The sequence below is a fragment of the Staurois parvus genome, unplaced genomic scaffold (genome assembly GCF_062004578.1).
Source record: "Staurois parvus isolate SC_StPar_1 unplaced genomic scaffold, SC_StPar_1.0 ptg000195l, whole genome shotgun sequence".
NCBI lineage: Eukaryota > Metazoa > Chordata > Amphibia > Anura > Ranidae > Staurois > Staurois parvus.
This window is the reverse complement of record NW_028317991.1, coordinates 11,506,981-11,522,445: the sequence shown is the minus strand read 5'-3', so window position 1 is coordinate 11,522,445 and position 15,465 is coordinate 11,506,981. Positions and strand designations below refer to the sequence as shown.

The window sequence follows — 15,465 nt, the reverse complement described above, 5'->3', positions numbered from 1 at the left end:
GATATTGGAATAGGCATTGGGAAGGGAGGGACTCAAATGTAAAGGATGGGATAATTGGGTAGAAGGCAGCATGACTTGAATGATACCAATGTCTAGTTTCTAAAGGACAGTTGAGAGTTCTGCAAATATATTCTTTATGTTCAGGAGTGATAGAATAATGCTATTTATTTTTTTCAATCAGGTAACTATAAAATATTGCTTTCAAATTTTCAGATCTTCAATCAATTGGTTAGATATATAGGACTTTCTATATATATAATCTTAACTAGAGAGGAAAAAAAACTATAAGCAGAGCTCAATAACTCAAGCAAATAACTGACCGTACACTACACAATTAGATTGTTCAATCTCCTGTAGATCTCACAACAATTACATAATATAGGGCCCTTTACAATTTGATAGAAATGGATTGGATTTTTTAGGTTTGTCCTCGTATTACTTGGTTTTGGTAAATTTAAAAATACATTTATAATTTGAATTGTAATGTGTATTGCCGCTCTAAATCAGAGGAATAACTCCTAGACGTTTAGAAGCTTGAGTTGTAACGGACATATAGGGGTTTATTTACTAAAGCTGGAGACTCCAAAATCAGACTCACTTCTGCATAGAAACCAATCAGCTTTTAACCTCAGCTTGTTCAATGAAGCTTTGGCAATGAAACCTGGAAGCTGATTGGTTTCTATGCAGAAGGGAGTCTGATTTTGGACTCTCCAGCTTTAGTAAATAAACCCCATAGTGTTCTGGTAATCTTCTGTCATGGATATGCCCTATATTATACATTGTTTTAAAAATGTTATGAGTTCCAGGCTCCCCCCAATTATTTAAAGGTCAGCAGCTGCAAATACTGTAGCTGCTGACTTTTAATACAAGGACACTTACCTGTTCAGGGGTCCAGCACCATTGTCACCCGATCTAGTTCTTCACTAGCCTCCAGGTTCCTGGCCCTGGCATTGCAAGTAGAGGAAACTGGAAGTGAAGCCTTGTGGCTTCACAGCCAGTTTCCTACTGCGCATATGTAAATCACACTGCACCTTGAATTGGCCAAGGTCCCGTAGTCTTCTGGGACTTGTGAAGTGCCCCAGAAAACTGCAGGGGTGCCGCTGTGAGCTAAGCTGGAAGTGGGAGTGGGTATCTGTCAAAACCAAAAAGTGCCAAATGTGGCAGTGGAGGGTGCAAGCAAGCAGTGCTTCCCCTTTTGGGTAAAGCTCTGCTTTAAGACTGTATAAAACTGTCTTAGGACTCATTCAGAGCCATGCGACGTAGCACATAGTAAAACGTGTATTCTAATGCACATTACAGAAACACATCTATTGCAGCGCATTGTGATGACCTCTATAACTAAGCCCTGGTGGGTGAATTGAGTCACAGGAGACGTGGTTATTGGAGTTGGGCTGGCTGAGGCTGCCTAGTATCTCATCTACACGAGTTGGGTTGGGAGAACAGCATTCTGGATGTTTCTCAATGCTGTTTAATACTGGATGGGTTAGTTGGGACACCAGCACCACTATATCTGAGAACCAAGGGGAGCTTCTCCTCTCGCTTGGATTGGCGCTTCAAGTTCTTTTCAGGTCACAACGCATTGCGATGCAGTTTTTTCTGCGGCATCCAAGCTCCCGAAAGTTGGATTTGTATTGTTTCCAGGTCCTGTGTTGAGTGGCTGCTCTGCTGCATTCTAAACACAGGAGGTAGGCCACTCAGCATGGGCGCCATTCAGAGAATGCTTTTCATTTTCTGAAAGAATTCAAATTTTCTGATTAAGGTGGAAAGTATGACATCACTGCCCCTCCTCTTCACCTCATCCAATCAGAGATCATTTTTGTATTCATTTAGAAAGTGCAAAGCATATTCTCTATTTCACCTGCACAGAGCTGCCAACTTCCAGTGTTCACAATACACAAGTCCAGCCGATTGGCCCAAGACCGGGAAGTAAGGGGAATTAATTAGTATTAATGGCACCCGCCGGCGGGACCCATATTCCTCTGTGTGGTTGGTGCAACTGGTGGGATTTGTGCAGGTCCCGCAGCGGCATCACCCACACAGATGTGAAACAAGGGTAAAGGAAAATTGCGCGGTCATGCAACACTGTACACAAATTAAATTAATTTTTTTTTTTTTTTTGAGACAGAGCTTTCTTTTAGTCATATTTAATCCAACCACTGGGGTTTTTAACTGTTACTAAATACACAAAGAAAAGTCTGAAAATTAAAAAACAAAAACCTTGTTCACTGATGTGCGGTGGTGGGGCTGCACTGATGGGGTACTGATGAGGCTGCACTGAAGTGGACACTGATGAGGCAGCACTAATGGGGCACTGATAGATGACCACACTGGTTGTCACACTGCCGGTTCCTGCTCCGAGGTGAGGCTGAGAGTCTCCCCGGAGCGGCAGGTGTCATTGAGAGCCACACAGGGGACACTTCCTGCCAGCTCTGCTCCTCCTCTGACCCCCGCCCTTCCTACCATTGTACAGCCCTGCATCTTCCCTTACCTGCCCTTCACATTCCCTCCGCTCTCCACCCTCACAGCGCTGCTCCTCGCTACTCCCTGATCTCACACACCAGTAACACCTGCAGGCTGCACAGCAATGTTGCGCCTGGCTGCGCTCCCCTATACTACAACACTGGGGCTGACCACAGCTGGGGTGGCAGGCCGTATTTTCTAGCCATCATGGCGAGCTGTCACCCGGGATTTGTCGAGCTCTGGTATATACATAATTACACTGGTCTAAGTTGTGTAGTGTGAAAATATACCATACTTGGAATTCATCTTTCTAGGACAGTGGTTAAATGGTTATCCCTGCCACCTGGCAGTTTGCATGTTCTCCCTGCGCCTGCGTGGGATTCCTCCGGGTGCTTCGGTTTCCCCCCACAATCCAAAGACATGCTGGTAGGTTAATTGGATCCTGTCTAAATTGGCCCTAGTATATGAATGTAAGTTAGAGATCTTGGCTTGTACGCCCCTTGAGGGTTAGGGACTGATGTGAATGTACTACATATATGTAAAACGCTGCGTAAATTGACCGTGGTATATATGTACCTGTAATAAAATTTCAATAGAAAAGATTTTGGCTTTATATACACTTTCAGCAAAATGCATGTCCTTGCTCCAGAAGAGAGACCTCAGTATGTGATTGTAATAAATATACTGTACTGATTTGTAGTTGGGTTGAATTATTTTTTTTACAGTGACTTGTCCTGAGTGGTACAACTACCAAAATCGCAATAACTAATAGAAGTAATGTTTTTGTCGTCTTTGCAGTATGTTGTCTCTAAAGCATGATTGAATTTGCATGATTCGTAGCAAAACCTCATTATTTTCACTGCTGGCTTTCTGGCCTGAGGAGGTGCAACATCCATGGAACTGCTGAGTGTGCTTTTCTCCAGATGTCCTTCCTTTTTCCTATCAATGAGCCTGTGATTCTGTCTTGTAACTCTCGCTGTCAGTGAGAATCCTTGCGGTAAATGAATTGGCACATTCTGAGGAGACCTGTGGAACTTTGGATTAGTCAGCTATTCTTAAGGAAACAGAAAGTAAATACATTTGCAATACATTTATTTTTTGCTTCCTTTTTTTTTTTTTTTTTTTTTAATAGACAATCATTAATTAAAAATTAAAATCATTAAAATTTTGACATTCTAGAGCCTATCTCTAACCCGTTTTTCAGCATATCTTTTGGACAAAACTAGCCAATGCACATGGTACACTATGCTAGAGAAGTGGAAATGTCCTCAAATGCTTTGTTGTCAGAGTTCTGTGTGCAAAGGGACCATGAAGAGATGATATTTTTTGTCTTTGCAAAGGAAAATCTCATAGGCAAATATTTAAGGATGCACCGATGCCCTTTTTTGATTGGTGAGTACGAGTAACGATACTTTTGATCAAGTACTCGCTGATACCAAATACCAATACTTTGCAGTGCGATTTACGTCCATACAAAATGTATGGATACAAATTGCATGCAGTTTCCCCACTGCTCCTGTGTAAACCCAAGCTTGTCATAGCCTGAGTTCACACAGGAGTGGTGCGGGATACCTCCCTGCACCACTCCCATGCTGTCACAGAAGGAAAAGCTGGGGATATGAAATCCCAGCAGCTTTCTCTCCTCTCAGTGCAGGCATGACAGTACAGGCTAGATAGGTTTTGATTGGTCAGCACTGCCATGGTGCTACACATTAAACTGAGGGAGGCAAATATGTCCTTACTATAGCTGTGCTCTTTGTATTCCATGAGTTATGAAGTATACTGAAGTTTTGGCTGATAAGTCTATCAGGGAGGTATATTGGCCATTCCCTTCAGCTGAGCTATTTATCACCAGATATCTGTTAGTTCTCGGATTGTTCAAGCTTGGAGAGTGACCGTTTTATTAGGGTTTCCCAGACTGGAGTGTGGATTCTACTAATAGCCATGAGAGGGCCTGTGTCTGTCCTGGTCTGATAAGAAGGTTCTGGCATCAGTTAACAGTTTGTGTATTGTACAAACTGAAGGGAGGGATGTCCCTGCTATGCCTTCTTATGATGAAATGGCATAGGAGACTTGTGATGTGAACAAAATGGCTTCTGCACACACCACTATTAGTGTGCCCAGTACGCATGGCCATTACAGTGACGAGATATGCAGTTTCTGGGAAAACATCGTCTGATAAGCTGAAGTACGGTCGACACGGTCACCCGATCGAAAGAGAAAAGGATATTGTGCAGGATTGTGTCCTGGAATAAAAAAACAACACGGGACGGAGATTGAGCTCTGCAGTCACTTTTGCAGCAGTTGTTTTCTTATTCCGGGTCACAATCCTGGGCAATGTCCTTTTTTTCTCTTTCGGTCAGTTGACCATGTTGACCGCACTTGTGCTTATCAGACGGTTTCCCGGAAACAGTATATGCCGTCATAACCTTTGATACTGTACCTCGCAACATGGCAAATTAGCAACTTCAGTCACAGAAGCACCAGCTAAGCGGCACCAACAATTTGCCCTCTTTGAAGCTCAGTAAACTCTGTCATGACTCCGTATTACCAGCAACAAACGCAGTGAATAACAAAATTGAGGCTGCCCACCTGTTAACTAGGTGTCTCATCACACAGTGGAAGCAAAAGAATGTTACGTCACTTTCGCTTTCAATGCAAAACATGTCATCACTTTCATACCTGCAAATCATGTAGTGTTTCCTTTCCTTTTTTTTTTTTTTTTCTTTCTAACCCCTGTGTATTGCGATGAGGCTTTAGGCACACTTCCATACCAGGAAGTACAATTACATTTTTCAGGATGACTTGCAATACGCTTTTCACAGTACTGCTTAGTCACATCTAACCTTTCTACATTTTCCTTCTAACAGAGCAAAACGTGACTTTTTGAGTTCACTTCCATTTAAAGGTCTGATAACAGTGAATATGGGAGAATATATCATTTGTGGTTATAATAGGTAGGGAGAGTTAAGTTGGCCATAGATGGATCGAATCTTGGCTGGTTCAGCAGGGACTGGCTGAGATTCTATCCATCTCTAGGCAGGCTGGTTGTACTCAAGTTGATCCATCAATTGTGGATAGAGGCTTGAAGTGCACATGCAATTTCCGGTTCCTTTTGACGTTGCTTCCTTTGGATGGAATGCGCGCCGACCTTGTGAATAGCGGCAGTGTAGAAAGAGGGATCCCCCCCAGTGAGCTGTTTGGGTTGGTGCTCCCTATAGCACCAAACATACACTATATTGACAAAAGTATTGGGCCATCCCTCCAAATCATTGTTTCATGTGTTCCAATCACCTCCATGGCCATAGGTGTAAAAAATTAAGCACCTAGGCATGCAGACTGCTTCTACAAACATTTGTGAAAGAATGGGTCGCTCTCAGGAGCTCAGTGAATTCAAGTGTGATACTGTGATAGGTTGCCACCTGTGCAATAAGCCCATCTGTGAAATGTCCTTGCTACTAAATATTCCACGGTCAACTGTTGGTGGTATTATAACAAAGTGGAAGCAACTGGGAACAACAGCAAGTCCGCCACGAAGTGGTAGGCCAAGTAAAATGACAGAGAGGGGTCAGCGCATGCTAAGTACACAGAAGTCGCCAACTGTCTGCAGAGCTAACGGCTAAAGACCTCCAAACTTCCAGTAGCCTTCAGGTTAGCACAACAGTGCGTAGAGAGCTTCATGGAATGGGTTTCCATGGCCGAGCAGCTGCATCCAAATCTTATATCACCAAGTGCAATGCAAAGCGTCGGATGCCGTGGTATAAACTACAGTGCCCCTGTACTCCTAGAACAGTGGAGATGTGTTCTCTGGAGTGACGAATCAAGCTTCCCTGGCAAATCGATGGACATATCTGGGTTTGGTTTTTGTCAGGAGAAAGGTACTTGCCTGACTACATTGTGCCAAGTGTAAAGTTTGGTGGAGGGGGATTATTGTTTGGGCCTCTTTTTCAGGGGTTGGGCTTGGCTCCTTTGTTCCGTTGAAGAGAACCCTTAAGGCATCAGCATCCCAAGACATTTTGGACAATTTCATGCTCCCAATTTTGTGGGAGCAGTTTGGGGATGGCCCCTTCCTGTTCCAACATGACTGCACACCAGTACACAAAGCAAGGTCCATAAAAACATGGATGGGCGAGTTTGGGATGGAAGAACTTGACTGGCCTGCAGAGTCCTGACAACCCGATAGAACACCTTTGGGATGAATTAGAGCGGAGACTGTGAGCCAGGCCTTCTCTTCCGACATCAATGCCTGACCTCACAAATGCGCTTCTGGAAGAATGGTCGAACCTTCCCATAGACACTCCTAAACCTTGTGGACAGCCTTCCCAGAAGAGTTGGAGCTGTTATTGCTGCAAAGGGTGGGCCAACTCAATATTGAACCCTACGGACTAAGACTGGGATGCCATTAAAGTTCATGTTCGTGTAAAGGCAGGCCGACCAATACTTTTGGCATTAATAGTGTGAGTGCATTAGATTATCTTTTTTAATGATAAAATTGCTGCACCATGAATATTTTTTTGGGCTCTTTTCTGAGAAATTTGCTAAAGATGGAGGTTATTTGAATGGAAAAAGCCTGAAGGATTCTGCTTAACTAGGCATCGCACTGAAGGCAAAGGGAATTTGTGCTTACATGCCTACTGGCTACTTTGTTGGCTGAGTGGATCTGTTGAGTTGCTATTTTGGCTGGACACGGTGGTATAACACAAACGTATTTGCAAGATTTGGTTATTATTGGGACTGTCACAACAGATTGACATTAGGGACTATTCTTCACTGCACTATTTTATTTATTTTATAATATGGTTTGATTATATGGTATTTATGAAATTTTGCACAGGTGTTCTATGTGTTTAATTGTATTTGAAATTTCACATTATAGATTGGCTAGCACCTATTTTTATTTAAGTGCGATTGCATTTAACCACTTTCCTACCGGGTAATTATTCTCCTTCCCTTACCAGGCCAATTTTCAGCTTTCAGCGCTATCACACTTTGACAATTGCGCTGTCATGCAACCCTGTACCCATATGAAATTTTTATCTTTTTTTTCACACAAATAGAGCTTTGGTGGTATTTACTCACCACTGGGTGTTTTATTTTTTGCGCTTTAAACAAAAAAAAGAAAAAAAATTTGAGAAGTTTTTCTTTGTTTCTATTATAAAATTTTGCAAACAGGTAATTTTTCTTAACCACTGATGTGCGTTGATGAGGTGGCAGTGTTGGGCACCGATCATCAGTGCCCTGATTATCGTGCCGATCCCTCCTCTGACAACTGCCGGTTCTCGTCAGCACTTTCCTCACGCTGTGACAGCGTGAGGAAAGTGCAGGCGATAACCGGCAATTGCATATCTCGGTGATCAGTGTGTCATTGGACATGGCTGATCATGTGGTAAAAGGCTGCTGTGATTGGCCTGTTACCATATCACGTGATCAGCTGTGTCCATAGGGCACAACGCTCACGGAGATAGCTGGGGCGTGCAGCAGAACTGGCCGTCCGCAGTGAAGCCGTCATTTGGCTATCTGCGGTCGGCAAATAGTTAAAGGGGAAGTTGCCTAGAGGTATTATTGATATTAACATAAAATACACTATTTGGTTTGGCATTGTTTGATATAATTTGTATGTTGGCTACAACAAACCTGTTGGATTTTTTGCATGCGACGACTATACCCACTAGTAGTAGTCAATATGTTCTGCCAGCCGGGAAGGATCCACACTGGCAGAACACAATAGCTCTGTGAGAATTCGCCCGCACTGGCTGTGTTGATAGAGGCAATTGAGAGATTTTTTTTTTTCTACCACAGGTGGAAGGAAAGAAAATCACTTCATCTATGGGCTACTTTAGAAAAGGATGGCCAGGGGAGAGAGTAGTTATGTAGAGTGCTTGTTCTGGGATAATTTATGAGGTAGATCAGGACATTATTGCGATGTAATCTGAGATAGTGAGGTGTGTCAAAGAATTTATTCGGTTTAGGGTCTGATCTAAAGAGGACGGGGTTTGCAGAAATGCAACCAAACATTCCAATGAACCTAAAATTGATGTAATCTGATGCTAGAATTCCCTCCATATGCATAATGTCCTTTCCATTTTTTACCCATACCGATAAGGTGTGGAGTAGTGATTTCCCAAAAAAGTTGATTAGAGTTGACATGCCAATGAGATAAAATGGCAGTAAAATTTTTTCTAGTAATAGGCCCAGGAAAAAGGGACAGGAGGGTAATCTATAGAGAAAGTTTGACAGAATCCCAATTGGTTTCATTCAACTTCAGAATTGATAAATCTGTTACATTACTGGAGATTTTTGTTCCTTAACGATTTTGGGCATCAAACTCCTTTCCCAGATTGACCAGTCTTGTTGTTTCTTGGTACTTTGTTCCGTTCTACAAATTACAGCCTTGTTTTGTTCAGTTTCTTATGGTTTATCATCTTGCAAAGCTTTGTGTAATGGGCACCAGGACCTAACAGTAGTGAAAGGTGTGGTGGCTGTTTCTGTACAGGTCTTTGGAGATGACATTGCAGTATGATTCTATAAAGGTATGATGGAGATGAAGAAATTCTGATCTGTAGCTCCCATGGATAGAGCAGCACATAATGTTAGATTCTTCTGTCGCTGGTAGTTTTTGTTCACGCCATACAGGTCTCTTTCTAAATCAATGCAACTCACATAAATGCTTACACACTACAGCATGTCACAATGCACTGTTTTGCCTTGATTTAAATGAAGTGTCACTGAGCCCTGGTTCTCATCTGAGGGCCGTGATTTCATTTGAATGGACTCCCGTGCCCCAGGACATGCAGGGAAGAAGTCTCTGCACTACTTCGGGAATCGCAGCCCGCACAGGAACCAAGGTTCTCAGTACGGTTGCGATTTCAAGTGTGGGCAGCGTGCCTTTAGAATTAATGGCACACGCCCGCGGGTCCTGCATTCCTGTCTGTGGGTGGTGCGGCTGCAGGCATTTGTGCGGGTCCCACAGCGGCACCACCCGCACAGATGTGAACCTAGCCTTACTGCCAAAAGTGAACCGAGGGTTTGTGATGGTTCAATAAAGTAAAAAATAACTAAATAAAATAGAAGGAAGGAAAATATGTAAACTGTGCAATGCTTTGTTACAATGGATTGCATAACTCACACATATGTGGACCATGAATGGGTTTGAAGTCCCAAGAGTAAACTTTATCGAATGACAATTTTTGTAGGAAAATGTTGTGGCGTTAACATTTGTTACATTAATTTTACTTCTGGTCTGATCTAATAGTAATCGTTCCATTTCCATTGTCTTATGTCCTTGGGTCTCTGTAATTTGGAAATATTTGGCCATGCTGTGCGCTGCAGACATTCACTTGTGAGATGTTTGTCTACATTCTGAGCGGATCCATGGGAGAGGCAGCAGCTGTGTTTACTCTGAAAGTTTTGGCTTGGGCGCATGGATGACTGTTGCCACTGGGAACCGGTCTCCAGACGTGGGCTAGTCGATGGAGAACTTATTACTTTTAAGCTTCATATGACTCTCTTCTGATAAATAAGAGCCTATGATCCTAAAACAGGAGCTGAGCTAAAACATGTGCTAACAATCTGTGTAGATCTGTAGGTGAGATAAACCCTTAGTTGGCCAGAATCGGTGCTCCACAGACGGTTTTTCCTTTTTTCTCTTTTGTGTGGGCTTCTTTTGTCAGCTGTTCGTGATAACGAATGATAAGGAATGGCGTATCTTGCAGTTCTTAGCTGGAAATATGGGCAGGAACTCAGCTCTGCAATATGAGCTCCAGTCAGTGAGCTAAATACACAGTTGAAATGCAAATAGGTGAATGGGTTCATTTGCCAAAATATGTGTCATTATATTCAGCCAATCTGTAGTAACGTTTGGCTTCATTGTATCTTCTTGTGTCTTCTACCTGCTCATTGCATAATGAAAGCATTGTAATAGCTTGGGGAACTTCAGTCCCTTTGATTGTGGCTCCCTCCCCATCCCCACCCCTCTATTGGATCCATTTTCTATAGTCTGGCACATGTGCAGATGTGCCCAAGGGACCTGCCCAGGACCCGGCAGAGCCCTGGGGCACATGTGCATATGTGTAGGAAAAGCGGTCCCAGACCTCCAGTGCGCCTCCCTCGCTTGCATAGATGTCCCGAAGGTCCTGAAGCCCAGCAGAGACCTTCAACACATCTGCATACATGTGCTCAAATGCCATTCTTACCTAGAGAGAAAGGAGGAAGTGTTCCAAAAAATAAGAAAGCAAAAATAAATGTATCCAATTATAGTAAAGGGAGGGAATGGGAACCAGGTACTCCCACATTGTGTTTTGGGGTGAAGGTCTGCTAAAGCTCAACTCCAGCCTTCCCTTCAGTTTTGCATGGTTGTAATGTAAAGGTTTCTCTTCTGTACTGAACCTGCTTAGATTGACTTTCATTTATTGGATTTTACTTCATTCAGGCATGAAGAATCGGCTTTGCACATGAGCGTTGCCTAGAGTGGCCTTCATTCACTGACTGACATTAACCCATCAAGGCATATTGATATTTGCATAACTCCTCCCAAGGACCAGCCCACTGCTTGCATCATTGAAACAACAATATGGTACAATAAGAAAAATGGAAAGATTTTATTTAAAAATGTAAGTCCTGTAGTAATGAGGGTTTACCAGGGAAGGATAAATACAATCAGTTTAAACGTCCGCTTACCTGTACTTCTGTTAGCTGGCTATAACTCCTCGTTAATAACTGAAAGATGTATGACTTGCAATGCAGTGCAAACGTATTGACTTACAGGGCATAAACTGCTGCTGTGAGTTCTGTTATGCAGAGGGCTGTAAGAGCATAGTTAATGGTAGATTTTAGCCTGCATTCACACCTGAGTAGCGCAGATTCCTGGTTACTTTGAAGCATTTATTTATGGGGCATTTTTGCACATGTATGTAGCTTTGGGGGTTGTTTCCTGGGCCTGAGACAGGGAAGAGAGCAGTTCTAGAAAAGGAGTTAACAAGTTGCAAATATGCAGGTACTGTGCTTTCCATTGAAGTTTTGTCTTCAAGACCAGCCATTGATTGGTAACTGTTTTAAAGTGGAAGTAAACTCTATTTGAACTCCACAAACCAAAAACACTATTTAATTCATTTTGAATACTCAAAGCAAACTTCCCCCATCCATTCATATCTCCATGCTTTTTTTTTTTTTTTTTTTTTTTGAGAGACCACTTTGAAGAACACCCCCCTTTCATTTCTAGCCATGGCCATTTTGAGTAAAGGCAGTTTATTCATGTAGCATTTACTTCTGGGTTCCATCAGCCTTTAGCTCAGGCATGCAGGCAAGAGGGTGCACTTAGCTCAGAAATCTCATCTTCCCCTTCTCCAAAGGAACAGAAAAAAATGCTCATGGAAACTCCTGGGATGTATGATATCATTTTGGCCTAGGCCAAAAGTCCTGAAACAGCAGAAAAAAATAAATAAATAAAATGGAATGGAAAAGTTGGCACACATTGGGACATCTGTTTCTCATAATGAGAAGACGGTAAAAGTGCTCAGCACTTATGTGATGTCCACAGCGGAGTATAATTTTGAGAAGGAGACCCACAAATATTCATACAAATGATCAGCAGCTCCTGAATGGCGAAGGTTAGCCACAAGCTGTAGCAATAGCGAAACAACTAAGAGTGTAGATATAGGGCATTAAAAGTGGTATGTTTAAAAGGGATAAGTACAAAGTGGTATTTCACAAATATATAAGAGGAATGCAGTGCATCTCAGGCCAATAAAGTCCAGACCAGCTGAAGCGCACATGCCATGGCCAGTAATGGGACTTTACTGTAGATTTTTTTAGCAGTCAGAGTTCTTCCTTTAATTGGAACCCCCTTTAAAGTGCTTCTAAATGTTGAAGGTTTTTTACCTTTTATGCATTCTATGCACTATGCATGAAGGTAAAAAACCTTCAGTATGCAGCTCCCCCCATGCTTACCCAAGCCCAGGCTGCTTGCCCGGGTCTCTCCCACTTCATTGGCTGAGAGACAGCAATGGCTCCCGCTGTTGTCAATCGCAGCTAGTGAGCAGGTAGCGCGGGTGGGGCTGAGCACCATTTTGTTGTCCTATGAACACACACAGCGGGGCTCAGGAGCGAGCATTCGCGAGTGCCCCAGTAGGAAACTGCTTGCTATGGGGGCCCTCAGAAAAGAAGAGGAGCCAGGTGGCTGGGGACCCAAGAAGAGCAGGATGGGTCCTGCATAACTATAAGATGTTTGTTTAAAAAATAAATAAATTAAAAAATAACCTTTGATATCACCTAATAAGGTGGTGGATGAGCAGCAGCCACAATTTCCCAAAGAAAACTCTAAGAACAGATTTCAGTTGCTTCCAGATAGATCACAGAAAAGCATCCTTTGAAGACGTTGGTCTCTATATGATGGCTGTGTATGTATGTGGAGCATTGATTTTTTTAGAAAACGGTTTTTGACACCTGGCTGATTCTTAAAGATTCTAAATATTTTCTCTTTGAGCAAAACTTTTGAACTGCATAAGAATCGGTGAGAGTGGACATATTCAGGGACATATCAACATGCGATAATTGGAAATTAACTCGAATCTCACAATAACCATTTCTGATATTGTATGGTAACATACTTCTGAGCGCACTCTCAGATATGTTGTATTTACCTCTTTTTGGGTTTTTTGGTTTTCTATGCTACTGCTATGTACTACTGTCCTATCTCTTTTTACATTTTAAAAAAGTAATAAAAATAATTGAAATAGAGAGTGAAATTCCTCAGATTGCGAGGATGAATCCTCTGCCTAGTTTCTGCACACAAAACCGTGCCAGAGGCTGCACTTTTTTTTACCTTGCTGCATTGAATGTTTAAAACTGAGGATACCTCAGGGGCTGCCAGTAAAGTGGCCAGCCCCTTAGATACCCGTAAGCTGGGTGGGTCTGTTAAGATTTTTCCTTATCCTGCCTGTTTGATAAAATTGTTTACAAAGAATGGGAACATCTGAAGTGCCCCTTTGTGGTTCCGCAGTGTCTTTTGGTATGTTACCCGTTTGAGGAGGCTCTTCTGCAAATATGGATCTCTCCTCCTGTTGTGGATCCTGCGGACTGTAAGGCATAATCGGTCACCTGCACTATATTCACTGTTGGTTCGGTGCTGCGTTCTGTGTTGGCCTTGGACCTGGTGTCTGATGCTTACTGTGTGGGCCAAGATCTTACAATATGGTCTGGGTTCAGGACAGTTGTCCACTGTCTATTTGGAACTTGTGGACCAGTTGGTCCAAGGTCTTAATTACGTATATGATAAATCTTTGGATGCAGCTCTGCTGCCCTCCAAGTTCTTGGTGAAAGTGCTTCAGCAAGTCCTTTGGCTTAAATATTGGTCCCCAGACCAGATGTCTTAAACAGTCTGGGCAGTCTTCTCTTTCCAGGGTGAATGTCTCTTCGGTGCTGTTGTGGATGATGACATCAAGAACCTTAATGGTGGTGAACGTACCTTCCTCCCAAAGCCCAAGAAGGGTGAGGAACTGTGTTGTAAGCTTGGTACTTCTTTCTCTTCACACAGGAGGCGTTTTCATTCCCCTAGTTCCTTAGATAAGGGCTCCAAGCCCTTTAAGGCCCCTGCGGGTAGTGCCAAGATCCCTGTGGCCTGCCAACAAGTCATGCTCAGCATAAAGGCTTGCCCCCAGTTTCCTCTTCACTGGTTTGTGGGCCTGTGGACCTCCCTCATCTCTGACAAATGGGTCCACAAACTGATTGTGTCCATCTTCAAAATAGAATTTAATTTTTGTTCTCTGGGGAAATTCTTTCTTTTTGCTCTATCCTGGATCTCAAGGCCTTGAATTGCTTGTTCGTGTACAGAAGTTCAACATGGAATCCATTCAGTGGTGGCTTCAGAGTGATTTTCTAGCCTTCATATACATCAAGGATGCGCACCTGCACGTCCTCATCTGTTCTGAGTATCAACGCTTCTTATGCTTTCTGGTCATGAATGCACATGTTCAAATTGTGGCACTTCCCTTCGGTCTGGCCTCTGCTTCTGTTTTCTTTTTCTTTAAGGTACTGTCCCTGGTACTGGCATTACTGATACAACAGACGATTTCCGGAATGGCTACTTGGACAACCTCCTCCTGCAAGCGAAGACTCATTCTGCGCTGATGAACTACCATACATGCAGATCATGATGCTCACTCTGCAGGACTTTGGAGCCTTGATTGTAATACTTTTTTGCCTTAAGCCCCAACCAGAAGTTGGAAGCATCTGGGTCTGATTCTTGATTCTGCACAGGCTAAATTTATTTCTCCTGACGGGAAAGCTCCAGAAACTTTGCATTGTGGTTCAGCTTCTCCGGTCCTGCAGACATTCTTCCTTGTAGTCTTGCAATGCCGGTCTTGGGTCTTATGGGGGTTTATTTACTAAAGCTGGAGAGTCCAAAATCAGACTCCCTTCTGCATCGAAACCAATCAGCTTCTAACCTCAGCTTGTTCAATGAAGCTTTGGCAATGAGACCTGGAAGGTGATTGGTTTCTATGCAGAAGTGAGTCTGATTTTGCACTCTCCAGCTTTAGTAAATAAACCCCATGGTGTCCACCTTCAGTCCTGTATGCACAGTTACATGCGACCGTTCTGCAGATGGAAATCCTAGCAAAATGGGACAAATCTCCCATTTGCCTGAAAAACTAGATTTGTCTGGGTCTGTCCACCTCCTTCCCTGGCATGTATTACATTCAGTTTCAGTAGTCTGAACATATGCAGTTCATAATATTTTCATATTTCATAGATGCATGGCACTTTGAGCAGCTGCTAATGGTTCTGAAAGCTACCCTTCACCTCTCTCACTAGCTAGTGTTCACAGCCCTACATGGAACATGCTTCTCATATCTGCATTCTTAGATGTTCCATTTCTATAGGACTTCTCTGCCTCCTAGCTAATGATTGTGATCAGCTAAAAAGCAGTTTTATTCATCGCTTTCCAACCAGCTATTGAATGGTCACAGTGTCAGCATTGTAAGCTCCTACCTCTCTGGACCATCAAAGATG

At 43.0% G+C, this 15,465-nt stretch overlaps 1 protein-coding gene across 4 annotated transcripts in view; it reads left to right on the top strand.

Annotated features, from left to right (window-relative positions):
* Window positions 1-15,465, top strand: part of ITSN1 (intersectin 1) — a 221,290-nt gene that overhangs the window by 18,548 nt on the left and 187,277 nt on the right. The window contains exon 2 of one of the 4 annotated variants that reach the window (XM_089677959.1): window positions 10,889-11,069. The exons of the other annotated variants lie outside the window; for them this stretch is intronic. The gene's annotated coding sequence lies outside the window, so the exon portion shown is untranslated. The remainder of the gene's footprint in view (window positions 1-10,888; window positions 11,070-15,465) is intronic. 4 annotated transcript variants of the gene reach the window in all.